At 46.6% G+C, this 25,865-nt stretch overlaps 2 long non-coding RNA genes across 2 annotated transcripts in view; one reads left to right on the top strand and one right to left on the bottom strand.

Annotated features, from left to right (window-relative positions):
* Nucleotides 1-25,865, top strand: part of LOC118928064 (uncharacterized) — a 59,901-nt gene that overhangs the window by 26,522 nt on the left and 7,514 nt on the right. The gene's annotated exons all lie outside the window — the stretch shown is intronic.
* On the bottom strand, nucleotides 1,611-25,284 carry LOC130679146 (uncharacterized). Its single transcript, XR_008992152.1, has 3 exons — nucleotides 25,238-25,284; nucleotides 15,254-15,345; nucleotides 1,611-1,761 (listed from the first exon to the last, which is right to left on the bottom strand). It is a non-coding gene; the product is annotated as an uncharacterized LOC130679146 (long non-coding RNA).

Below are 25,865 nucleotides of genomic sequence, written 5' to 3'. Positions count from 1 at the left end.
GGCACAAACATGTATTTTGCTGGATCCCCTCCCTTTGGCAATTCTCAGGAAGGAGACTTCACTGTGAGCTGGGCAGCTATCCCCAAGGATCTACCATAATCAAGAAAAGTTCTATGGCTGAAGCTCAAGAGGTCACTCAGACCTTTTTGGTGACCCCACCCTTCTGTGGGTGTCTGTCTCAGTCCAGAGTTGGAGATGCCTATAAGTCAGAGCAGAAAGAGCTGTTTCTTTCTGGAACACACTGGGCCCAGGTGGCTCTGATGTGAAGCTGTTGTAACAGTAACTTAAAACAAATTTTTGTTTCCTCCCTTGCACCTCCCTCCCCTCCAAAGAACACACAGCAGTGACATCTGGAGGCCTGGGGCAGTGGGGACCTGGGTGCCTGGTGTAGCTACTCACAGTGGGCTCAGATGTATTTGTGAGTATACATGAGCATCCTTTGGGTGATCCCATAAATACTGCTGATGGGAAGATAGGAGTCTTGAGACCAAAAGTTCCTGGTAAATATGAGTCACTGTTGCTAATCAGCCAAGTGGGTTTGGGGAACCACAGGCTACAGGATCTTTTATTCAGCACCTGCCCTGTGCCAGGCCAGAAAGGAAATGCCCCACTGTCCTGTGCACCAGGATCCCAGTATGACTTGCTGTCTTTCTCTACCCACAGTATTGTACTGAGTTCTAAATATATGCAGAATTCAGAATGAGAAGAACAAGAAAGCCTTTCAGTCTGCTGTACAGAAGCAAAGTGAAATGTAACATCTCATAGACTCTAGAATTCTGAGGGAGAAAATTTCATGCCCTTATGAGTAACAGGCTTAAACTCACAGGTCGCTCAAAACACACCCACATGGGGACGCCCACCCATGTGCTAAGTCTGTACCTCTGTGAAGAGAAGCACAGGTCCCTCTCCCTCCTGTAGGGGGTCCTGCCTGCTGAGAATGGCAGAATCAGGAGCATTTTCCTTGTGGCAGCTGCCCACAGCTGTATCCACTGTCCTGTTCTCTGCCCCTGGTTCCCCCAGTTCCATCTGGGTCTCCAAAGACAACAGGTGCCTTCTCCTCCTCTGAATGCCCAACTGTGCTGAGCCTTTCCCTCTCTCCAGCCCAAGTCCAACGGGAACAGCCCTGTCATTCTTCCAGACCCCTCCCCAGGCTTCCTCTCTGTGGTAGACACAATGGTGTGCCTACCCAATATCTTCCTCCTTCTGGTGTCAGAACTCTAGTATATATATATATTTGGGGGGAGTCAACAAGGTGCTCACCGAATGCCTTCCGCACCTCCCTTCCAGCGAGGTGGTCCGGGGACCTAGGCATCTCTCCTCTGGCCAGGGCTCCCAGCAGACTCTAGTTGAGATGAGATGGTACCTGGCCAGGATCTGGGATTCCCAAATATCCTCCTCCTCAACCAAACAGATGGAAAAATTATTTTGGAATCAGATAAACTGCATTCAGATGTGGCTTCTGCATAACTTATGTGACCTCTGGCTGAGCCTCAGTTTCCTCATCTTGTAACAGGAACAGCAGTAGTCCTAGCCTCTCAGGCTGCTGGGAGGGCTAGTTCACAGGGAAGAATAAACTGCATGAGGGTGGGAGTCTTACCGTCTTGCTCACTGTGATGCATCCACGTGACAGGATGGCACATAATAGGTGCTTCACAAATTTTCATTGGGTGATGAGTATGCAGGTCTCAGAGAGTGACTCATTCAGGAAATCTTAGCTAAAAAGCTAAGAGAACACCTGAGCAGTACCCAGTCCACAAGTTCCTGTGGGGAGGCGGTGGGAGGGGAAGAAAGGGTTAAATGGTGGGATTCCACCCCCCTCTCTCCCCTCACCCATCAGAGCAGATCAGCTATTACCAGATTTATGCAAGGGATTCATTTCTGAAGCTATGCATTATTCAAGAGTAAGTTTCCCAGAGGGATAAATGTAAAGCAAGATCTGCATTATTTCAAAATCTGAGCGTACGGCAAGTCTGTTTTAATATTTTTAAATCACCCAATTTCCAAGTCACATAATGCAGATTTGCATAAGATGTGATGTACTGTTTCAGGGTTCTGGACAAGATTTGGTGGGCAGAAAGCTTTTTGAGGGTTAAAAAGTTCATAATCCTGCTACTGGCCTTCCAGATTTGTGGTGGGGTGCTGTAATCAGAGGTGAGGTTTGGTCATAATCGCCTGATATTAAATGTCATTAAAATACTGATGTCGAGGCATGATTTACTTTAACAAAATTAGAACTGATTCAGAGTTATTCCTAGGGAGCAGTGTGAGTTACTGAAAAATTAATTGGTGTCTTTTTCCCTCTTTTCTCACAGCTTTAGGCTCATCAGAGGGAATGGGAGACTCTTCTCCCATTTCCCCAGGACCTTGCTATAAATGTAGAGGTATTCACATCCCAGAGCACAGAAGGGCAGAGTGCAGGATGCTGGCTGAAAATACAGACTCCTGCGTCCTTCACCTCAGTTCAGAGGTGGACCCAGGACTCTACATTTTTACCAGGCACTTCAGGAGACTCTGATGTGGGTGGTAAGAACGTTGGGGGTTTGAGGTCTCTGGAGGGGAACTTAGCTGGCTCATCTGGGAGACCGAGGTGAAGGGAGTTGGTGCTGGAAGAGGAAGGGGGTATTTAGGCCTCTGGGACTAGCAGGAAGATGTTATAGGTTCTGAAGGTGGGGTGGGGTGGGTGGGCCCCTCACAGGGGCCCTTGAAGGTCAGGTCCTTGGTGAGGATGGCTCTGTAAGGACTGTGAATGCTGGACTCAGTCCTGCAGGCTTGAGCCTGTTGTCTGTGGTGCCCGAAACCGGACTGCGGCAGTGGAGCTGACACTGCCTCCCATCCTAAAGGGCAGTTGTTGGCAGGGCTGTTGTGCATGACAGTGATGATGTCAGTGGCAAACATTTATTAATCATTCATTACAGGCACTGGTCTCACTGTTTAAATACACTAAGCCATAGGTCTTATCATTACCCTCATGTTACAGATGAGGACACAAGGCACAGAGAGGTTTAGCAAGTTGCCTAAGCTCACCTAGCCCGTGAAAGGCAGAGCCGGTTTGTAAATGCAGGTAGTAAGCTGTAGAATCTATTCTTGGTCCCTGTGCTCTGCAGCCACAGGCAGCAACTGTGAGGATGGTGACCACACAAAGTGAAAACTGAATCCTTTCTAATTATTTTGGGCCAACCCTGAGATACTTCTAAGATCCACTGTTCTATATCTTGCTTTTTTCCACTTACTAGTATATTTTGGAGCTCTTTGCATATCAGTATGCAGAGAGCTTCCTAATTATTACTAATATATATTTTTTACCACTGCTTGTAGGGAATACTGAAATCAGCTTGTACTGGCTCTGAAGAACTGATGGTTAAACTGTAAGAAATTTGTGAGCTGGTTGCCAGTCATGTTGGTAGCTTGAAATTGGCACAGTGGAAACATTTGTAAACAGAAATGGGCCAACTCTATAAATCAGGACTTCCCTTCTCAGGGAGCTGGTTGTTAAGCACTTGTAGTACTCCATCCCTTGTATAACTATACTCAGGTTTAGTTAACCAGTCTCCTAACCATGGATACTTGAGTTGTTTCAAATATTCTGTTTTTATAAATGGTGCTTCAGTGAATCCCTGATGTCTGCCATGAAAAGGAGAGAAAAGGGGGAATCGTGGCAGCCACTAGGGTGGAGACTGCACACAAGCCCTACCCTTCCACTCTGTGGTCTTGGACCAGCTGACTCAGCATGTCCAGGAGCTCATTAGAAATGCCGACCCTCAGGTACCATCCCAGAATGACTAAGTCTAGCAGGTCTGCATGGTAACAAGATTCCCAGGTGGTTTATGTGCACCAAAGCATTTGAGATGCTTCTTCTAACAATCTTCCCTATGCCACAGCCTAAGGCAGAGGACCAGAGCACAGTGGAGTATTCACCTGCCCCATTTCCAGTCTTAAAGGTAGGAAGCACATGCTTCTCTCTGTTTAAGTTCTTGTCGCTCAGGTGAGGCAAGACCAGTACACTGTGCAGTAGTGGGAAAAGAAAGCATTTTCCCCAGTGCTGAGGTAGAATTGATGGAATGTCCTTAAAAAGCAAGAGCAGACCCCAGGTTGCCTCTTACTATACCAGTCCCAGGACAAGGACTTTCAAGAGTGAGAATTGATAGAGGATGGAGGAGGAGAGGATGAAGAGAGAGAGAGAGAGCCTGCATACAAGCGCGCGTGCACGTCTCTCTCTCTCTCTCTGTGTGTGTGTGTGTGTGTGTGTGTGTGTGTGTGTGTAGGAGGCATGCAATCTTGGTCTGATACTTTGATGGGAGGAGGGAGGGAAAGGGGGACATTGTGTGCCCTCTTGTGGCCAACTTGAGTAGTGAATGAAAGGGGTGCCCAGGCTGGGGGTAACAATGGACAAAGGAGTAAACAGTTTTAATAGTGCAGGTGGACTACAGAGTTGGAGGGAAGAGACCTTGCTTGTGTACACCGTGTATGTGCACATGCGTGTGCACACCTTTCTGTGAGTTCTTCAGCCGGAGGCTGTACCAGGTGGGTCCCCAGAACAGGGGCACATTCTCTTTATTTGTTATGTGCTCCCTGTCCCCCATCCTGTTTCCTCCATGGGGACCACTTCCTGGGCCCTTCTCTGTGCAGCTACTGTCCTTCAAGAGCAGAGAGGCCAGTGGAGTTCTTGCTGCGACGCAGACCGTACATGCCTGTACTGACAGCCAGGAAGAAATGCCCCTCGCCACATGGGCACTCTACTCTGATAAAGGGCAGTTTACACCTTCAGGTTCCAGTGGTGTTGGAACCAGCCTCACTAACAGTGAGGCTCCATCCTCACCCCAGGGAGAAAGTCTCCCCAGGCTTTCCTGAACAGAGTCTCCACCCCACCCTTCCCAGGATGCGGGGGCCCACCTCTCTGCCGTGGGAGTAGTTAGCATTTACGGAGAACTTCATGCACCAGGAACCACCTGCACTTCATCTGATGTTATCTTCACAGCAACCCTTCTGTCTAATGTGTGTGTTAAACTGTCAGTAAATACTGGTTGAATGAATGAATTAGCCCTTTGAATTGGATCTTATTCCCATTAGCTCTGAATTCATCTCCTACCGCTCTCCCAGCTCACTCTGCTCCAGGCACACTGGCCTCCTTGCTGTTCTGACCACTCCAGGCACACACACTTCTGCCTGAGGGCTTTTGCGTGTATGTTCCCTGTGCCTGGACATTCCTCACTCAGTATCCATGTGGCTGGCTCCCTCATCTCTTTCAGGCCTTTTCTTCAATTGCTCCCTCTTAGCGAGACCTCTCCAAAACAGTTTATTTAAAATTACAACACCTCCTGCCTCCTTCCCCTATTTAATTTTCCCTAAAATACAAACTGTACTCCCACTCTATACCTATGCTTCCTGACTGTGTTCATTATCTCACCCACTAGGATATGTGCTCCTTGAGGCAGGGATTTCTGTCCCCTGACTCACGTGCCTGTGATGGGCCTGGCTCAGACTAGGTGCTTAGTACATATTAATTGATTGTATGAAGGAATGAAGAGAAAATTGAGGTTCTACAAAATGAGCCAATCACTATCCAAGGCCATATGGCAGATGCAGGTACCGGCTGACCCCAAAGCTGGGAATGTAGGCCTTGGTCTGGGGGAAGTGCTGGACAGGTCTTTTTAGGTGGGTCACAAGGTAAGTTGCCTTTGAGGTGTAGGGGAGGAAAAACGTTCTTTTTCCCTCTTTCCATCTTAGATTCACTGAATGGGTTCCTGTGAATTAGCCTGACAAAGGCCAGATTAAGAGAAAAACAAGTTTATTAACATTTACAGTCTTGAGCAACTCAAAGGTTGGTTAGAACTTGGACTTATATAGCATCTTAACAGAAGAACGATACATTGCTGCAGATGTGACCAGCAAGGGAAAAGGACTTTTGAGTTTCCAGAGCAGCAAACTGTGGGAAGGTAACTATATGGGGAACTAATGGAAGATAAAGGCTAGTTAGTAGGTTTGTTATATTGAGTCCTCTGGTACCACTTCTGGGCTGATAAGTCTAGAGTTGTCCAGGGCAATTAACTTCTTTCCTGGCAGAGAGGGGTGGGGGGACACCTTTACAAATGTGTGCCCTACTTTTATGCAGATAGGAGGAGGGCAGAAAGCTTTCTCTGTACCTATTTTTTCTCAGTGGGCTTTAGCTCAAAATAATTCTTATGCCAAAGTGGCATATTTTTGGATGGCATATGTCTTGCTACCCTTCAGAGACGAAGGGTTTCGGTGACTGAATTTTGCAACCTGTATACCAACTGCAAAGATGCTCCAGCCATCCTACCAGGTAATGACAGGTAGCTCCAGGTAGCTGTGGCTAACAGAAAGGTCCATGTTGGGATGGAGGCTGCCTTGGACATCATCTTCATTGTTATTTTGCTTCAAGGGTTTGGGCTCTTTCCTGAGCCTGTTGGTGGCAGCGTCAACACACATAAGCCACCTGTCTGATAAGCCCTTCCGGTGCGGACCCTGTGGGCTCCACAGCAGAGCCTCAGGAGTGAGTGCTGGGCTTTGTCCACACCAGAGCAATTATGTAGTTAATTGCTCCAGTGTGCCCATTAGCTAACATAATCAGGGAGTGATTAACTTCTGCTTTTCTGGCCATATTTTAAAGGCATTTTTTGAAATGCTTTATTTTGTTTTTGAGCCTATGCACTCTAAAGAAATAAAATTTCAACTGTGATTTTATTACCCTTTTTATTTAATTTATCCTAACGGTTGCACTCAAGCTGTGAACCAGCTGTTGACTTTGAAGAAACATTGTTCAATTTGAAGGGAGCATTTTAAAACTTAATGTAATGGCTGTAAGTAATCACTACAGCAATTACATTGCCTGGCGCCATGTGTCACAAGGGGCTCAGAGGGGATTTGGAAGAATGCTCAGGTGGGCAGAGGGATGGCTGGAACAAGAGGCAGGCATGCAGATTTGAGGAAGGGTGGTAAGATGGGGCACAGAGACCTGCCACCCCCACCAGTGTGTCTGTCCTTCTTGAGGCTGGCTGAGGGGAGGGGAGTTAGCTAGAGGCCCAGGTTCAGCTGAGCACATGGACCTGCTCAGCTCCTAGCTCCTGCTGTCTTCTTCCCAGTCACTTAATCTCATCTGAGGGCTTTGCTACAACCCCCACTCCTTGCCATGGACACAGGCACATAGGAGTTCTGAGGTTGGACAGTGTTCAGAGACTCAGTCAGACATAACCTTTTTAATAGTCCCTTTCTGCCTTTGTATTTATCCATCTCTTCATTTACTCAATCACTGTAGTAGACTGTAAGAGAAATAGGCACACATTCTTCCTCCCTCTGTTGGGGGTCTCTTTATAATGTACTTCTCCTATTCCCATTAGGGAATGAAGTCTAGGTCTCTGAATCTCAGATTTCAGCTTTCTGTGTGATGGCCTTTAGCTAAGGGCGCATGAGCAGACGTGATGCCAGCAGCACTTGCACAGTGACATTAGTCCCCCCTCTTGCTGCACTGAGACATCCACGTGAAGAAGCCTGGGCCAGTCTGCTGGATGACAAGAGGCCTGGCCCAGCAGGTACTCCCAGAACCAGCTGGCTGGCATGTGAGGAACCCCTTGGCCGTCCAACCCAGTGAGCCAGCCCAGCAAATCTGCTGAATCATGAGGTAAATAAAGTGACTGTTGTTTCGAACTGTTTGAGGATGTTTTGCTATGCATTAAAAGTGAACTGAAACAATCACTTGACAAGTTTTTCATGTGCCTGATCTATGCCAGGCATTGTACTTGGCCAAGGGGATGTATAGCCCTGCTGATCACGCTTTCTGCCGGCTGGCCACCTCTTGCCTGGGGTGGGCCACCCTATTCTCTTTCCCTGCCCTTTTCTGCAGACTTCATGGACTCTGCATCCCAGACCCAGCTCCAAGTCTTTCCTCAGCACCATCCTGAGATGGGCAGTGGACACTGCCAGGAAAGCTTAGTGGTTGAGGGTATCAGGCTTACTGGGGGTTTAAATCCTAACTTTTCTATTTACCACTATTTACTATCATGAGCATGGATGACATCATAAGCAAAATACCTGGATTCTTGTTCCACCTCTTTGACCTTAGCCCAGTGCACACAATCTATACCCCAAGTCTCTTATCTATAAATTAGGGTGATACTATCCCATTCAAAGAACTGTCATGAAGATCAAAAGAGCTAGGCCCTGCTACATAATCAACATTCACTCAGAGACTTAGTGTCTTTGCTCTCTGACTCTCATTTTCTCGGCCTTTGATATAGACAGACACCATGCCACCTGTTACTAACAACCACCTCAAGATGGTATAAGGATGAGAAATGATAAATGTATTTTAAGGACTTGACATGGGGCCTCACACATGGAATGTGCCCTAGAACTGGCAAATACAGTGTTTGCTATTAGTGTTATCAACCAATCAAGGTGGATTACTAAGAAAGCTCTGGGCTGAGGCTAGCTTTCCACCTCCTCACAGTGAGCACTCTGGGTGCTTTTGGCAGATGGGCCTCTGTTTTCCCTGAACATATGTCCTTGCTTCAGTGTCAGTGTGGCCAGACCGATGTACCAGGTATGCAGCTTGTGAACTTCTCTTCTCTGGCCCCGGTGTCCTTGTATTTAAAATGGATGGTTTCAGTGGCACATAGTTTTAAATGACACATTTCATGTGATTGCTTGGTAATGTTTATCTGGAGTCATGAGTGGAGATCTTGTCACATCCAGGCTCATCAGGAAGAACTGTCATTATGAATTAGTGATGTCTGCAATGTATGTGAGATAGAGGGATGGAGTGTGTTTGCTGACCCAGACTTGTGGTCTTTTAGGTTTCTCCTGGGAATATTAAGATTCTGTGAGCATGTGGATTTCTGACCAGATAACCTATGTACTAGCTTTAGTGTGGGTGCTTTGGAATGGAGCTCAGGGTGGGGAATGAATATTATTCATCTTCATATTCTCAGGACCTATCAGGGAATCTCAATCCTCAAAGGGCCTGGAGGAAAGAGGGCAGACTCCATGGTCAGAGGGACCTGGGGTGCCATCCCAGAGCTGCTGTACCCCAGCTGCATGACTATGCAGTGGTGATCACTAGTGCCGTTTGCCCAGTATTCTTGATATCCTGGTTTTGGGGAGCTAGGTAGGCTCATGTGACTAGCTCTGACCAATGCATTGTGAGCAGAATTGAGACCCTTCAGAGAACCTCTCTTTCCTTTTGCCATGATGACCACCAAAAATGTTCCTGAAGGTGTTACTCCGCCAACCTGGATGCCAGAGCAAAGGCTGGGTTCCCTGGGGAGCAGACTCTGGGATGGAGATCAGCACTTGTGGAGTTTACCAGGCAGTGCTCTGAGAATCTTCTCTCAGGGGTAAGGGAAAGAAGAGGGTTGGTGGATGGAGCAGTTGGGCTTCACAGAGAGCTCTGAGGCTAAGTTGGCCCTTCAGAGTTGCCCCAAGTTGGGGCAGTGATCTGACCCCCATGTCAACCACTCATTGGACGTGAGTTTCCCCTTGGGAAGGGGATGTGATCTCAGGTGAGATGGAGCTAATTCAGCTGAGAGCAATTCCTGGAGAGGGCTGACAACTAAGGGCTGAGGGCAGAGCTCCCAGCAGCTGGGAAGTAGCAGTGATATGCTGGAGCTGGCTTCTGTCAGTTGGCAAGAGCAAATTATTAAATGTTCAAGAATGTTGTGATCTAGTTATTAAATACAGTCATTAAAAGTTAAAGTATATAAATGTAGAGTGAAATACATTTTATTAAAAAAAAGGTAATAAGTACTCAAAATGCATTACTTCCTAATTGTCTTACTACATTTTACTTTTACCTACATTCTTGGTCTTATTTATGTCTGTTGTGTCTGTATGGTGGAAATACAACACAGTGGTGTTTATCACACATCTCCAGCTCTGCATTCAGTGATCTTGGTAGCTTGAATCAGCCACAGTATATGTGTTCATACCACAGAAATTGGCAAATGCTACCAATCAGGGCTTTTTTCATTCTTTGTTGATAGTCTAGACTTGAGAAATTGATGGGAAAAAAGCAGATTAAACTAAAAAATGTCATATTGGTAGTTGCTACATTATGAATAGCAAAAAGAATTATTAAATCATAGTTGAATTGCAACTTTAGGGGGCTGTGGATATAAGAGTTGAGTAAAAACCAACAAAGCATTCTGTAAGAATTATTTGGCTACGTGAATTTATGATAGAGTATTATATGTTTTGTTATTATATATAATTGTGCACTACCCATCCTATATATCAGCAAAATTTTTTGATTCTTAAAATTCATTTTCCCTGGAGAACTGTTACTAAATATTTACTGGCACATTCCTGGGCAATAGGTCCTTCACCGTTGATGGAGCTATCTTGATGATGGAGTACAGTGTCCATGAAAGAAGGTGATGTGGAGCAGTCTTTGCTGACCCTTGATGGACAAGTAGCTTGAGCAAGAGTTGATCTTCTCTCTTGTTTTACACCATGAGGATTTGGGGGATTGTTTATTATCACAGCATAACCTAGCCAATACTGACTGATACACTTGGGCAAAAAGCACTCAATTCTCTGGGCTCCAGTTTTTTCACACTAAAACCGCCTTGTAGCATTTCAGAGAGAGCCAGAGATGATGCTTCCATTGCCTTTGGCATCCAGTAAGCACTCAGTAATAGTAACTCTTTTTATTGAAGCAGTGTCCTAATAAATGATTGATTTATTATCTGATTGAAAATGCTCTTGAGCCAATTCATTCAAGTCATATTTGTTTAGTTGGGGATGAGGACACAGCTCTCTGCCTCTCTTCATGTCTTTGTCTTTGCCTTTGTGTCTGGCCCCAAGTCCCAATCTAGGGCTCTGAACCAAAGGCTACCAGTCTCAACTGTGAAGGGCAGCCCTTTGGGGTATTAACTGCCTGGTTACTGTCGCTGCAGCTGCTATGTTGTTCCCAGGTATCCTGAGTGGAGTCAAAAGCCACCCTGAGGAACAGTGACACAGGAGGGCCATAAAGGTTGATGTCCTGACAAGTAGCCTGGAGGCAACAGCATCAGGCAGGAAGGGCAACTGTAATACAAAATAAAAATGGATGGACTGATCACTGCAAAGCCTGGTCAGGTCTTACATAGGCTCTAGCAGCTGAGGCTAGAGAGGGGGTGGGGAGAGGCCCCTTAGACTAGAACTTCTGAGGGTCAGCTCCCCAGGTAATTATACAGAGTGGCCAGGAGTGAGGATTTACAATTCAGGCACCAGTTGCAATGTATGGGTTTTTCCCCTATGCCAAGCAATCCTCCAACACCAGCTGGGTTTCCTGCAATTCAACTCCATACTTGGAGACAGCTTCAGAGCCCACAGGTTAAGGGCTCAGCCCATAAGAACTGTCCCCACTGCAGAGGCCAATTGCAAGTCCAGGTTGTCACCTGTGCTTCTGACCAGCTGGCTATAAATTGGAGGTTCCCACCAAGCCATCCTTGGGTTTAATTTGCTAGAGCAGCTCACAGAACTAAGAAAAACATTTTACATCCTAGATCACTGGCTTATTATAAAAGTATGTAAACAGCCAATTGGAAGAGACGCATAGTATGGGGAAAGAGTGCAGCCCTCAGCAGACATCAGTTTTCTGCATCTTCCAAGCCCTCACCAGGCACCAGTCTCTCTGCATCTCCCCAGCCTGCAAGCTCTCCTAAACGTCTCCTTTGGGCTTTTTATGGAGGCTTTGTTACATAGGCATCATTGATGAAATCATAGGCCAGTGGTGATTGATTCAACCTCAGCCCATTTTGGGGTGGGACTGAAACCTCCAACCCTCCAATAACATGGTTGGTTCCCCGGGCAGCCAGCCCCATCCTCAGGTGCTTTCCAGAAGTCACCTCACTGACATAAATTCAGGTTTGTGTGAAAGGGGTTTGTTCCCAATATCAAGACATTGCTATTGCTCTTACCATTTAGGAAATTCCAAGGTTTTAGGAACTCTGAGCCAGAAAGGGGGGGTGAAGAACAAATATTTATTCCTTACTATAAATCACAATATCACAGGACTCCTATTCTAGAAATTTTAGGTGGCACAAGGATTTGGCCTTTGAATTGCATTGAACTGTCAATAGGAATGACATGTGTGGCTCGGAGTGGTTGTGAGAAGTAAACGCTACACATTTAATAACTTATTAAAGACCCCTCAGGAAGGGGCCCATTAAATAAATTATGGTTAGCCATAGCTGTTCAAAATTATGAGACAGATTTACAGATATTGTTATGGCATACTCTCCAATAAATATTAAGTGTAAAAAGCAAGATGCTGAAAGTATTTATGGTGTGTGTCTATTTGAAGGAGGGAGAAATGTGGGAAATACCCATGATGCTTGTGTTCAGATGACTCTCTAGAAAGGACACCCCTAAAATTGTCACAGCAGTCACCTGTAGGGTTTGGAAATGGGGGCAGGGTGACTGGGTTAGGTGGGAAAATTACCTTTTGACCCTGTGTCCTCTGATACTGCTTCAACTTACTATCATATATAATGCTTACATATATCCTAATCACAGAGAAAAAATATCCCCAGGTCATTTGGATGCCCCACCAGGTTTTGGAACTGCCACCATCATCCATGACACGAGCCCAATCAGCACAGTGGCAACACTGAACTTGTGATGACCCCAGGTTTTCTAAAAGTTATTTATGAGGCATTGGGGCTGGGTTCCCATAGGAGGACCACCCCATGGACCGGAATTATTAGGGAACAGCAGAGGGAGAGTCTTTCACAGAGATTGGTTGCACAGCAAAAGGACAAAAGGAACGTGACAGCAGGTGCAGGACTACTCGGGCTCATTCTGCATGGAGAGGGCGTCAGGGAGTGGTTTAGACACAAAGTTGATTTGGGAGCATTCCTGCTGTTGTTCTGCCTTGTTTCTTCTGGTTCTGTAGTGATCAGGGCTCCCTGTGGTTATTAGGCCACAGTGACCTTAGCCCGTTTACCCCCTTCCCAGACCCTGTGGCCGTCTGGATGCTGTCCCCGTGGGTTCCGTGGCACCTGGTGTCTGCTGTGTCCTGGTGTCTGGATGCGCTGGTCTTCAGGCCTGCTGGGGCCTGAGCTGAGTTGGGCTTGCTTGCTGCTCCAGGCCTCAGGGACGGTGAGGTTTCCATGAGCAGCCCTTTCTGGGCTGGATCTGCCCTCCCTGACTCCTTTGCCCCAACCTTGCCAGGTCTTCCTGTGTCTCCCTTCTGATCCTGCCCGAGGCTCCATTCCCTTAGGAAGGCCCCCCTCCCGTCATTCTTCCGGGGAGTTGCATCTCCGGGCTGCCTCAGTCAGAAGTCTCACAGGCCTCTGGGAGAAATGGTGCAGAGTATTCAAGGATTAGCCGTCAGGTGCCAGGCTGCCCTCAGAAATTAAGGAAGTATTCTGAGAGTGGCCTTTAGGTGTGCAATCCAGGGTCTTGCTGACCTCATGAAAACCCTGTAAGGCATATGGAAGCTCCCTAGGGGCATACGGAAAGCCCTGGAAGGGAGTGGGTGTACCTTGAGCTAGTCTTGCCGTTTCCTCACTCAGAGTTCGAAGTAACTAAAAGATAGATGATTTTTTCCCTTCTAGTTCCTTCAAGCTCCATGACCTGTGGCCCCTTCAGCACTCTTGGATGTTAGTTAATTCCCAGATAGGGAAATTGGCATCCAAATTTACCTCTGTAATTGGATAGACCTGACCTAGAAGGAAGGATGACCCTGGAGGAGCTCAGGGGAGAACTATATTTGAGATGGACTTTATAGTTCTGGTTTTCCTGAAATCTCTGGAGTAGGGGGGATGATTTGAGCCACTTCCCTCCAGTTGTCTCTTCCAGCAGCTGAGAGAGAGTGAAACCTATTTCACCCAGCAGGAGCCACCTCATTTGCATGCATCAGAAACAATTTTTGTGAATTTAATTAATCACAGTTTACATGCTAATAACCCTTGAAATATTTTTATGGGTAAACAGTGGTTGTTCCCTGCTGTGGGGGGAATCCCTTGGTTCCAGTGTTCACTTATATTTTATTTCCCCTCGAGTGCTTAGAGACTAAGAGTGATACCTACTGTCATGTTAGGAGGAGAGAGGTGTGATTTTCATTCCATGGATGAGGCCTGGAGAAGATAGCATCTCCCCCAATGCTTGGTGTCAAGGTGGGGCAGCTGGAGGGCCAATCTCCAATGCAACCATTTTTACTTCTAGGCCTCCTGTTATAACATTATAATTACAATTCTACTGTAGTAATCATTATCACCAGCACCACCACCATCACCATCATTATGACTTGAGCCAATTTTACCCATCATGCCGTCACCCCAGCTACCCTCACCTCTGCCATCGCCACTTCCATCATCTCCATCTCCCCCATTGTCACCACACCATCACTGCAGCCTTCAGGATCACTGTTGCTGTCACCGTCATTAGGCCACAGCCACACCGCCTCAGCCTTCTTCACCATCCTGCACCTTGGGGATGCTGCTTCACCCCATCCATAGCCCCACCGTCACCCGTGGGCCAACCTCCCTTTCTCTCCCTTCCCATATCCCCACCCTTACACACCTATTGCTCACTGACCCTGTTGATTGCACCTCCTATGTTTCTCTTCATGCTACATCCTCATTTCCCTTTGTTTCCTTGGTTCAGGTCCTCCTATTTTCTCAGCTGATCTACTTCAAAACTGGGCATCACATTTCTATCTGATGTAGTGCTGGAGTATCTTTCTAACTTGGAGATCTGAGTTCTGTGATTAGAACTTTTTCTCATCATCCTCAGTGATACTCTAATTTGAGTACTGTATAAATTGCTTTTATAGAAAGCAGTCTATGGACCTCATATTGACTTAAACTTTTTTTTATTTTAATGTTACTCAGTTTCTTACAAATAAAACTAGGTATCAACTCATTCTGCATATGCTACATTCATCATATCTGGAATGCCATCAGTTGTAAGATGCATTATTATTTTACACAGCATTAAGAGGAAAAAATGCTGATCATCGTAAGAGGCTATAGATTTTAAGATACATCGCAATTAGAGTGAAAATGTGACAAAAATGATGTTTTAGAATCAATGAGAAAAGAAGTTCATAAATAAGACTAAAACAAATGAGAAACTAAGTACAAATGAAAGTGATAAAATTCAAATTAATGTTAATTACTTAACATGATAGATGATGTTTTACTGAAATTAAACTGCCACTTATTAAAAATTAATTGCTGTTCTAGCACAAGTTCTTTTGAATTTGACTACGTTTATTACTTTGGGTGGTGTGAACACTCAATTTTCCTACCCTTTTCTCCAGCGGAACTTGATTGTCGCAGCAAGCCATCAGTTGGCCTTTATCTGGCACAAGCAATCTTCCTCTTTTCTCTTCTCTTTGTCCTGGGACAATGAAAACATTATTACTAGACCCCAAAGCAATCGTGGACAAAAACATCTCATGATCACGGGCATTCCATGCTAGCTGTCAACAAGATGACCCAGAATGTGCTAGTACTTGGTGAATATGCCAAGAGCTTCTAAACTGGTCTCACTGAACGCTCGTAACCCCTAAGTGTAAATCAGAAAACTCTCAGGAATCCTTTAATGATTGTTTTAGACACTCGTCTTTGAGATGCATTTCCATGTCTAGTGTGACCGAGCCCTGCTGCATCTCTGGCTCTGGCCCATCTTCTGCTTCAGCCTTAACCAGCTCTGTGACAGTCCAAGACTCCATGTGCTCTTTACGTGCCTGGGGCTTTGCAGATGCTGTTCCCTTTGTCTGGAAGGCCTTTCCTCCCCTTGTCCACAGTGAAAATTGTTCTGTGCTCTTGGCACCCCACCTGCGGCTCAGGGAAGACTTATCTGAGTTCGGGGAATCTGGTTCCTCCATGTCAATGCACTGATGATGCCTCACTTTATAATTGTTCTCTACACACTTAAGAGTGAGGGCCTTATCTTTGCAATGCTTAATCCAGAAATGGGTACAATTAGGAACTTAATATATCAAACAAAGGACTTTAATTTTTCCTTAATTACAAAAGTTATGTATGCTTACACCCAAACTCCTCCCCATTCCCTCCCCCTCTGCTACTGCCTTTGCCATTCTGTGCTCTTCAGTCGTCTTCTCCTATCTCTGTGTCTTTTCTCTTCTGTCTCCTTCTCTCTGTCCTTCCAGGGTCTCTCTTAGTTCTCTCAGGCTCTGTCTCTTTGTCTCTCTTTACCTCGGAATCCCCAGCATCACAAGGTTAGCCCATTAGCGTTCTAGCAGAGCGGCGGTCCCTCTGAGGGCCCTGGAGTGTGCATAGGCTTACTTTCCCGGGAAGCACAGGGCAGCCCAGTGATGTCCTGGTGAGGAAGGGATCGGGGGAGTGTCTGCCAGCTCCGGTGAGCAGGGTCTCCCTCTCTGGAGAATGTCTGGGTTTCTTCTTATAGATACTGAAGCCCTTCAGAGACCTAATTGGTAAAATGATGCCGAAAAAGGTACTTCACCTCTTGGAGCCTGCAATTTCCATTAGTTAAATCGGGCAAAAATACCAGTGGCCTCGCAGGACTGTGGGGAAAGACAAAATGCACTAATGTGTGAAGTGCTGAGCACCATGCCGCCAGAGTGCCCAGCAAGCATGAACTCCCATCTCCTTTCACCCACCGCCTTCAAAAGCAAAAAGCCTTTTGTTAGTGAAAATGCTAGAGGGGAAAGTAAGGAATCTGGGTTTGAGTCCTTGTTCCACCATGAAGTGACTTTGGGCAGATTATCTCCTTTCTCTGAACCTCCATTTTCTTTTCTATAATGCAAGGATGAATAATAATAATAATAAAGCTTTCTGCCTCACAGAATTTCTGTGGATTGTATGGAACAAGTTAGTATTTATGTGAAGGTTGATCAGGGTACCTGGCAAGCAACAATAGTAGCATTTACTCTGTACCAGGAAGGGTAACTTAGATCTAGTCTCTCACTGACTCTTGTGTCCTCACTAAGAACCTCTCCCCCAGCCTGGGGCGTACAGAAGGCTGAGTGTGCTCACTTTTCCAGTCAGATGCTTCACACTCTCCCCTGTCTTATTAGTAGGCTGTTCATCATCTCTATCTTAAGGTTCTTTCCCTGCCTGCCCCTCACCCCCAAATAATCTCTGAAACCCAGAGGAATTTTTAGTTCGAAAGGGAGTCTGTCTGCCTCCAGTGTAGATGTGGCAAGAATAGGAGTCTGGTCTGTCCACAGGTACAGCTGCTTTTTGTGGCCACAGCAGCTGTTGAAGCCAAGTTCTGCACAGCCATGCAGGTACCTGGTTCTGCAGCTCTGCTAGATCCTGTTTGTGACTAGCTCTTGAGACAGGATGACCCACGCCCTCGGTGCTCAGCCAAGAGTTACACAGATTTGGCCCCTGGGTTACATCTCTGTGGTCACCTGTCAGTTCATATACACAGTCACTCCCTGGGTATAAGCTGAACCCAGGAGTGCTTGAAATGTTAACTGTTACCTCCTGCCTCCCCTGTGCCTGAAGTGTTGGACAGTTAGATGGCAGTTGTTTGACTCAGTCGAACCTCAAAGCTTTTGTTACAAGGAAACTCACTTGAAGGGCCACTTGCTTCATACTTGTCCTTATAATACAGGCTACCCTCAGTGATTGCGGTGTCATCTGTCCCTCATCATGCTGTGCTATAATTGACGGCTTTTAAAAGTAAATTTTAGGGAGAAATCCACAAGTTTGATATTCTATAGGAGAAGCCCACTGTACAGCAAGGGACCGTGGAGTACCCTGCAGTACTCCCAAGTCTGAAAATGAAGTCTAGAGATAATGTAAAGGAGAGCACAGGTATTAGAAACAGAAATCTTTCATATCTGTGGTGGAAATCAGTTTTGTTTGCCTGTCTCATGTCCCATTGCTCCTTCAGCTCTCATAGAACATGAGTTTTCCATTTGGGAAACACCCCTTCTGCACTCTCAGTCCCAGGGTTTGGCAAGAACTGGTCCTACCTCTGTTCTAAGAGGTGGGTTCTGACCCAGGCCTGGCCCATCAAAGGACTGAATTTTCCTGGCTACAGTGACTGGTTCAATGAGCAGCACATGACCCAGGCAGGACCCGTTAAAGCCCAACCTGAGATTTTAGCTAGAACTGTGAAAAGAGAACTACTTTTTTTCCACTGGGAATGCTAAGCTCTGAAGGTGTAAACTTGAAGCTGCTGGGATTTTGTCTTAACCACCAGGTGGAGAAAGCCTAACTGAGAATGACATCAACTGTGCAGAGAACAGAGCTGAGAGAGGGACAGATTCTTGAAAAGTCTGAGCACCTGGATCCAACTGTGCCTGAAGCTAACACTGCTGATGGCCTTTCATGAGCCAGAACATACCCATTTTCTCTTTAAGTCAGTTTGAGTTGGGTTGAGTTTTGGTTACTTGTCACTATGTAGTATACTAATTTATCACCTGAGAACCAATGTGAGAGGGTTCTCACTAAAGATTAAGAGATTAAAGGAAAAGACAGACAGGCAAACAGGCAGACCAATGATGTCTGATAATTATGAACTTCTTTCCATCTCTTTACAAGGCAGAGCTACCCCATCCCTCCCTGCTGGTTGCCTCACTTGTGTCTGATGTAGCCAGGGCAGGGTGCCAGAACAAGGCAGGCTGCAAATACTGCAAAATGTCTGGGGAAAACGGCATTGTTCCCAGTTTATGTTTTTGCTTCCCCTCCTGTCTCCTGCATTTTCGTTTTTATTTAAAGCTGTGTTCAATGTTGTAATTACTTTTCTAATTGGGAATGTCTGTGTCTGGTGTGTGTGGCTTCCCACCGTTGCTGGGCCTGGCACTGCAAACAAACCCTGCCACTTTGGCTGGGAGGCTCCTGCTGAATTATTGCCCTAAATAAATAAAAGGCAAATTAGATATTGGAAAATAACTTTAAATTACATTTGAATTCTTGGGGAATTACATCTTACATCTGCGTTTGGGACAAATGAGTTCACCACAAATAATACGTCAGGAGTGAGTGCCAAGAGAGGACAGCAGTGTTGAGTATTGGGAGGAGGGGAGGCAGGAATAGGTCTTTCCCAGGATAGTGAGGCATGAAATAGAGGGAATTCTTAAGGGACGGTCATGAAAATAGGGAGGGTGGAGTATGTAAATCCTAAAAATCCATGGATATACCTGCTGGATCTTCCAGAGAAATGGGGGCTTCTTGGAAGGAGAGCCACCAGGTCAATAAACCAGGTAATGTCCCTGAGGATGGAAGGGGGTGCCGGCCTTATCATGTTCTTACTATGTACTGGGTGTCTCACAGATGTGGAGGCAGTGTAGGTGCCAGCTGTGGTGACAAGGACCTGGTACCAGTTGTGGTTTCATCACTACCGCTGCTAATTGGCAGGTAGTCCCTGAAGTCTCCTGAAGCTGCTACTGAAGAGCTTCAGGATAGGAAGGGCTTCATGCCTTAGCTCCTGGGCTTCGGCACCAGCCTGCATGGGTTCCATTCCCTATTCCGTGACTTCCCAGTGTGTGCCTTTGACCAAAGTCAGTTACCTCACCAGGCCTCAGTTTCTTCATCTGTTAACTGGGGATCATAACCATAATGACTTGTCTCTAAGATCTGCTGTAATAAAATGTGATAATGAATGTTACTGGCTTAGCATAATTAGGCTCATGGTATGGTAATGAATATTATTCAGTCTTGTTATTTGCACAACAGTCTTTTGTAACAGGATGTTAAAACAGGTTTCAATTAGGCACCAAGATGAGACAGATGTGTAATTTCAAAGTGAAGTGCCAATTCACTGTACGTAGACTTTCAGGTGAAGTGGTTGGGAACATGTATGGCCACTCTTCAATCCTCATTCTCTAGGCCAGTGGCTCTCAGCAAGCTGCACTGTCACTCAGGACCTTGTGAAACTGATGTCCAGGCCACCTTCCAGTCCAGGTAAAGGTGACACTCCTGGAGCAGTGCCTAGACCTCAGCGTTTCCCTTCTTCCCTCCCTTCCTCTATCCTTCTCTCTCTTTTAACAATTCAGTGCCTTTTAGTATAGTCAGAGCTGTGCTCCATCACTGTCAACAATTTTTTCTTTGTTTTATTGAAATGTAATTGACAAACAGCACTATATAAGTTTAAGGTGTATGGCATAATGATTTGACTTATATATGTTGTGAAATGATAATAAATTTAGTTAACATTCATCACTTTAAATAGATAAAAAGAAAAGAAAAAAGGTTTACCACCATCAATTTAAAAGCATTTTCATTACCCCAAGATATGCCCCCCTTAGCTTTCACTTTTCAATCCCCCTCATCTACCCATAGCCCCCTCCCTGCCCATAGGCAACCAGTAATGTACTTTTTCTTTCTATAAATTTGCCTCTTCTGAACTTTTCACATGAATGGAATCATATAATATGTGGTTTTTTGTGCTTGGCTTCTTTCACTGAGCATGTTTCAAGGTTCATCCTTATTTTAGGATGTATCAGTACTTTGTTTCTTTTCATTGCTGAATAATATTCCATTATATGTCTATGTCACATTTTATTTATGCATTCATCAGCTGATGGAAATTTGGGTTGTTTTGACTTCTTGGCTATTGTGAACAGTGTCACTATAAACATTCCTGTATAAGCCTTTGTGTGGACGTATGTTGTCATGCCTCTTGGGTATATATCTATGAGGGGAATTGCTGGGTCACATGGTAACTCTATGTTTAACATTTTGAGGACCTGCCAGACTGTTTTCCAAAGTGACTGCACCAATTTGCCTTCCCACCAGCAGTGTAAGAGGGGTCCTATTTTCCCATGTCCTCAGCAACCCTTGCTATTGCCTACCTTTTTGATCATAGTGTTCCTGGTAGGTGTGAAGTGGTATCTCATTGTGCTTTTCATTTGCATTTCCCTGATGGGTAGTGTTGTTGAGTATCTTCTCACATGCTTATTGGCCATTTGTGTATCTTCTTTGGGGAAATGTCTATCTGAATAGATATTCTTTGCCCATTTTAAAATAGAGTTATTTGTGTTTTTATTACTGACTTGTAGCAGTTTTTTGTATATTCTCACTATAAGTCAGATACATACATAATTGGCAAAAATTTTCTTCCAGCTACTTCTCAGGAAACACAGCTAGAAATGTTACTGAACTTTGAAAGTTCTAGGCCCTGAGAGGCTCTGTGAAGAGGTTTGGGGCAACAAAGCCATGCTGGGAAAGATACTCTGCCTTCAAGGCTCCAGAGCATGTGTCCTCAGTCTCTCCTTCTAAGTGAACACACAGCTTTTGTGTTAATTCTGTTAATATTTACTGAGTCCCTCCTGTGTTCCAGGCATGGAATGAGGCACTGGGGCTGCAGCAGTGAACAAAAAGACTGCCCTTGTGAAACTCACATTTTTACAGGTGGAGACAGACAAAAACTGAGACCAACAAATAAATGAAGGGACTGATTTTGGACAGGTACAAAGTCAGTGAAAAAAATGGTTGTGATACTGTGATATTAATAAGAAATATACTTATAAATATATAATATATAAATATATATATATATATACATATTTGGTCTTAAGAGCTCTTAAAACTTTTATAATTTACTGGGTGTTGGGGGTGATAGGAGCCCTTTTTGTTACAATATTTGGTGGAGCCTCTAAGACCCTTGGGATATGTGGAGTGATGAGTGTCTTTTTTGTGTTAATGAATGATTGGAGCTGGGTTCCTAGCCAGCCTCAGGATGGGGACCATGATTCCAGGGTTAGGACTTTTAGGCCTCCTTCTCCCCACCACCCCCATTCTCAGGTAAACCTTGGGAGACTGACTTAATCACCAATGACTGATGATGGAACCGCCATAAAAACCCTAAACCACAGGGTTTGGAGAGCTTCCAGGTTGGTGAACATGTCAAGGTGCTGGGACGGGGCACCTGGAGAGACCAGGGAGCTCCATGTACCCCTTTCCCACAAACACACAGCCCTATGCATCTGTTTCATTTGGCTGCTCCTGAGTTGTATCCTTTACAGTAAAAGTAAGTGAACTGTTTTCCTGAGTTCCATGAGTCATTCTAGCAAATATCAAACCTGAGGAGGGGCTGGTGGGAACCCCTTATTTATAGCCCATCTCTCAGAAGTACAGGAGGCCTGGAACTTGGGACTGGCATCTGAAGTGGGGTGGTCTTGTGGGACTGGCCCCTGAACCTGCAGGGTCTGTGCTAAACCTGGGTGGTTAGTGTCATAACTGAATTGAATTGTAGGACACCTGGTTGGTGTATGGAGAGCTGGAGACTCAGTCACTGATGTGGAAGAAACCCTACACGTCAGGATGGGGATCATCCCTGGAATGCTGGTGTCCAGAGTGTCTGGAGTGAAAAACAGTTTAGAGCATGTGTGGCAGGTGGTTAAGGGAAAGCCTCCCTGAAGAGTGACATCTGGGCTGAGACCAGCTGTGGAAAAAGCTGGGAACAGTGTCTCAGGCTGGATGGAAGAGCAAGTGCAGTGGCCCTGAGGAAGCCACAAGCTTGGTGTGTTGGAGGCAGGGGCCAGATTAGGAGGGTCTTAGCACCAGTTGCCCTCCAGGCAGGAGACGGTTGGCTCACTCAGGGGGATGACTGATGAGAATTTAATGAAGGAACTATTTATGGAGGTGTGGGTGGGGTTGAGAGAGATGAAGCATCTTGGGATCATGGGCAGTGGGGTCCTGGCTGCCACCCCTTATTCTGACGGGGTCAGGGAGGGGCAGTTAGCAGAATCCAGAAAGAGCGGTGGCTGTAGAAGAACCCCTGCAGCTTTCCTCAGAGGGACCTGCCAGTGCCAGCCCAGGGCAAGCAGAGAGAAAGCCGGGGAGAATGTCCCCACCTCTCTCCCCTCCCACCCCCTGACCGCCTGGCACCTGCTAGTGGCCAAACCCATCTGAAGAAGGGAGCAGTGGGGGTGGGGAGAAGAGCATGGGCTCAGAGTTTTATTTTGAGGTGGAACTGACAGGAATTGCTGGTGGATTGGAAGTGGAGAGGAGGAAGGCCACATGAGAAAGGATCGTGGGGGAGAGAATAATGGACTGCCTGGTCTCAGAAGTACACACCTCAGTGTGTGTGGAACCTTTACCCTCTGCATTTGTCCTCTTTACAGAGGAAAGTGATTTGGACATCCTTAGGACACCACTATGTGGCAGTTGTCTTCTTAGCAAGTGAAGAATTCAGACATTAGAGAGGTTAAGAACCAGTCACCCAGCAAGTAGGTGCAGATGGGGATTTGAACCCTGGTGTTTGATTCAAGAACCCCCTATGCAGGACTCAGATGGGGTCTCTCACCTTACACTTTGGCACAAACTGGAGGTTGTGTTGCCCCTGAGATCTGCCCTAGAGACAGGCTGTAAGCACACCAGCAACACGTGCACATTGTTGGGGCTTCCTGAGAGGAATACAACAATGGCTGTGGCATGCAGGAATTTGGGCAGAGCAGCAGCCCTGGCAGAGGTTATTTAGGTGTTTTTTTTTATTACTACAGAGTTGGGGAACAAGGAAGGAAACTAACATTTATAAGGCTCCTTCCTTCCCTCCTTCCTTCCTTCATTCTTTAATTCAAAAACCTGTGCCTGAATTCTGGCGTCTGCTGGGTGGGTTACTTGTATTACCTCATTTAATCCCCCAAATGAACAACCCAGCCAAGGTGGGCACCCTGCTTCACCACTGTTTTGCAGACCTGAGGAAATGAAGGCTCAGAGAGGGGAAGTGACTTGCTCAAGGTAACACACCATCCCCTCTGTCTTCCATAGTGCATCTCCCACTGAGTGTAAGGCCTGTGGGATGGCAGGCTGTACTGTGCAGGGGTTGGAAGCATGGTGCTAAAACCAGGCTGTCTTCCTTTAGATCTTGGCTTTCCTCCAATAGAGGTGTGACCTTGCGTGGGGAAAATGGAAGTTCCTATGGCCAGGATCCTCACCTGACCCTAAACCAGTTGATGAAGTAACTGGCCTACTGCTAAGCTACTGCTTTCACACCCATAGGCAATGAGTCACTATATAAGGAGCTCTGCCCAGTGCTCTGGGTGGATGCAGAGACGGAGGTGGATTACAGGCCTGCAGACTGTTGGATGCAGATATGATTCTAGCGCTCAACCTATTGCAGGTAAATAAAGCTGGGTATAAACCCTTTCACCCCAAGAACGTTCCATTGTCATTCCTCGGTCTCACTGAATCCATAGTGAACTTTCCTGGGGAGGAAACCCTCAGGCAAGACACCTTGGTTTCCACATCTGTAAAATGGGGTATCTCTCTAAAAGGCTGTTGCAAGGATTGATGGAGATGAGGCACACAAATGACGGAGCAGAACAAGGGCTCTGAGCACCTTGACCATCACTGTGATGTCCTTTCTCCAAACCAACATCAAGCTCCAGTACCCTGGGGGAGGTTCCTCAGCCGTCTGTGGGCTCCCTTGCTGAGCAAGTACCAGGTCAGCTCTGTTTCCTTCCCTGAGATGCTGCTCAGTGTGGGGGCAGGAACACAGGGATGGGAGGGCAGGCTCTGCCTTTGAGCTGTCACGCCTGGTGGGGGAGAAGGTGTAGTAGAGGCAGGCATGCAAATCAGAATGCAGCTGGTGCAGTTGTAAAGGTGGGTTTGGGTGAGAGCAATGGTAACAGTGGACCTGCCTGACCCCTTTTTACTGCATCATGTTGTTTCATTTATTTCTCAGCACTGATTAGTATCCCAAATCATCTGTGCATTCATTGGTTGACTTGTTTGTTGCCTGTCTTCACCACTAAGTATCCTGTCCACCGCTGTCCCCTTACTGTCCGGCACAGTGCCTGTCAGTAGACACTCAGTAAATGCTGGTTGAATTTCTGAATGAGTTGTTGGCTAAAATGAAGCCCCATGTGTCAGTGCTGTGCCTCTGCACACAGAGGAGGGAGGGAGGGAGGAAACAGGTGGGGTGATTGTGGGGGTTCAGCCCCTGAGCACCCCAACCTCCTGCACATAGCCTGTGTCATCAAGGATGCTGGCAGGCACTAGAGCTTTGGGCCACTTTGGAGGCTGCCACCCCAGTAGCTCTGTAAACGTTTGAAGTCAGCTCCTGGAGTTGAAGGGAGAATTTCAGGTGTGAGGGTGGGATGCAGGGTCTGGGCAGCAGACTGTAGATAAGGGGCCCTGAAAGATCCTCCGGAGGCCTGTGTCTTTATTTGTAGGATAGGAAAGGTCAGAGCATGCACCTTCACAGTCTGGCAGGGCCTTTTAGTCTGTGAGCTCTAATGGGCCTTCCTGACTCAAAACCCAGGCGTTGCCACTGCCTGACTCTGAGTCCCTAACTCCTCCAGGCCTCAGTTTCCTAGCTGGAAAGCGGGGATGATATTACTGACCTCATGGCTTCCGGCAGATGAAATGAACTCACATATGAAACGGGCCTGGCGAAGAGAAAGAAGCCCTCAGTCAATATTAGCCATGCGGGCCAAGTCCAGTGACCTCTCCAGGGCCAGGCCTGGGTCCTGCTTCTTGATGGGACCCTCTCTGAGCAGCGCCACCACCTCGACCTTCCAAGGTCTAGCAGTGGCCGCTGGGCTGCAGCAAAGAGCTTCCCTCAAGCTTCAAACGTGACTTTCCAAAACAGAAAATGCTTTCCTGGATTGTTGCCTGCGGCAGACAGTTTAAATTAACTTAAACCATTTCCTTCTCCCATCCCCAACTCGTTATCCTTTTTCACGGTGACGAGAAGAGAGAAACCTTTTCAGGAAAAAGTCACGAGAGACGCTTCTCTCCCTCCAGCGGATGCCAAACGAGATGCTAAAGTTTGTAGCGGGCGCGCGACCGCGGCGCGAGGGACGTGGCTTTCGCGCAGGTTGCTAAGGAACACGCCGCGGCGGGGGCTGGGCGGGGGCGCGCCCGCGGCCCCGGGAGGGGAGGGTGCGGGGCTCGCGCCGGTCCCGCCGCGTCCTGCGCTGCAGTGCCGCACGCCGCCGCTAGGGGGCAGCAAGGCCCCGCGGAAGCGGC

The sequence above is a fragment of the Manis pentadactyla genome, chromosome 10 (genome assembly GCF_030020395.1).
Source record: "Manis pentadactyla isolate mManPen7 chromosome 10, mManPen7.hap1, whole genome shotgun sequence".
Lineage (NCBI taxonomy): Eukaryota > Metazoa > Chordata > Mammalia > Pholidota > Manidae > Manis > Manis pentadactyla.
The sequence above is the reverse complement of the archived record's forward strand: the minus strand, read 5'-3'. Positions and strand labels throughout refer to the sequence as shown.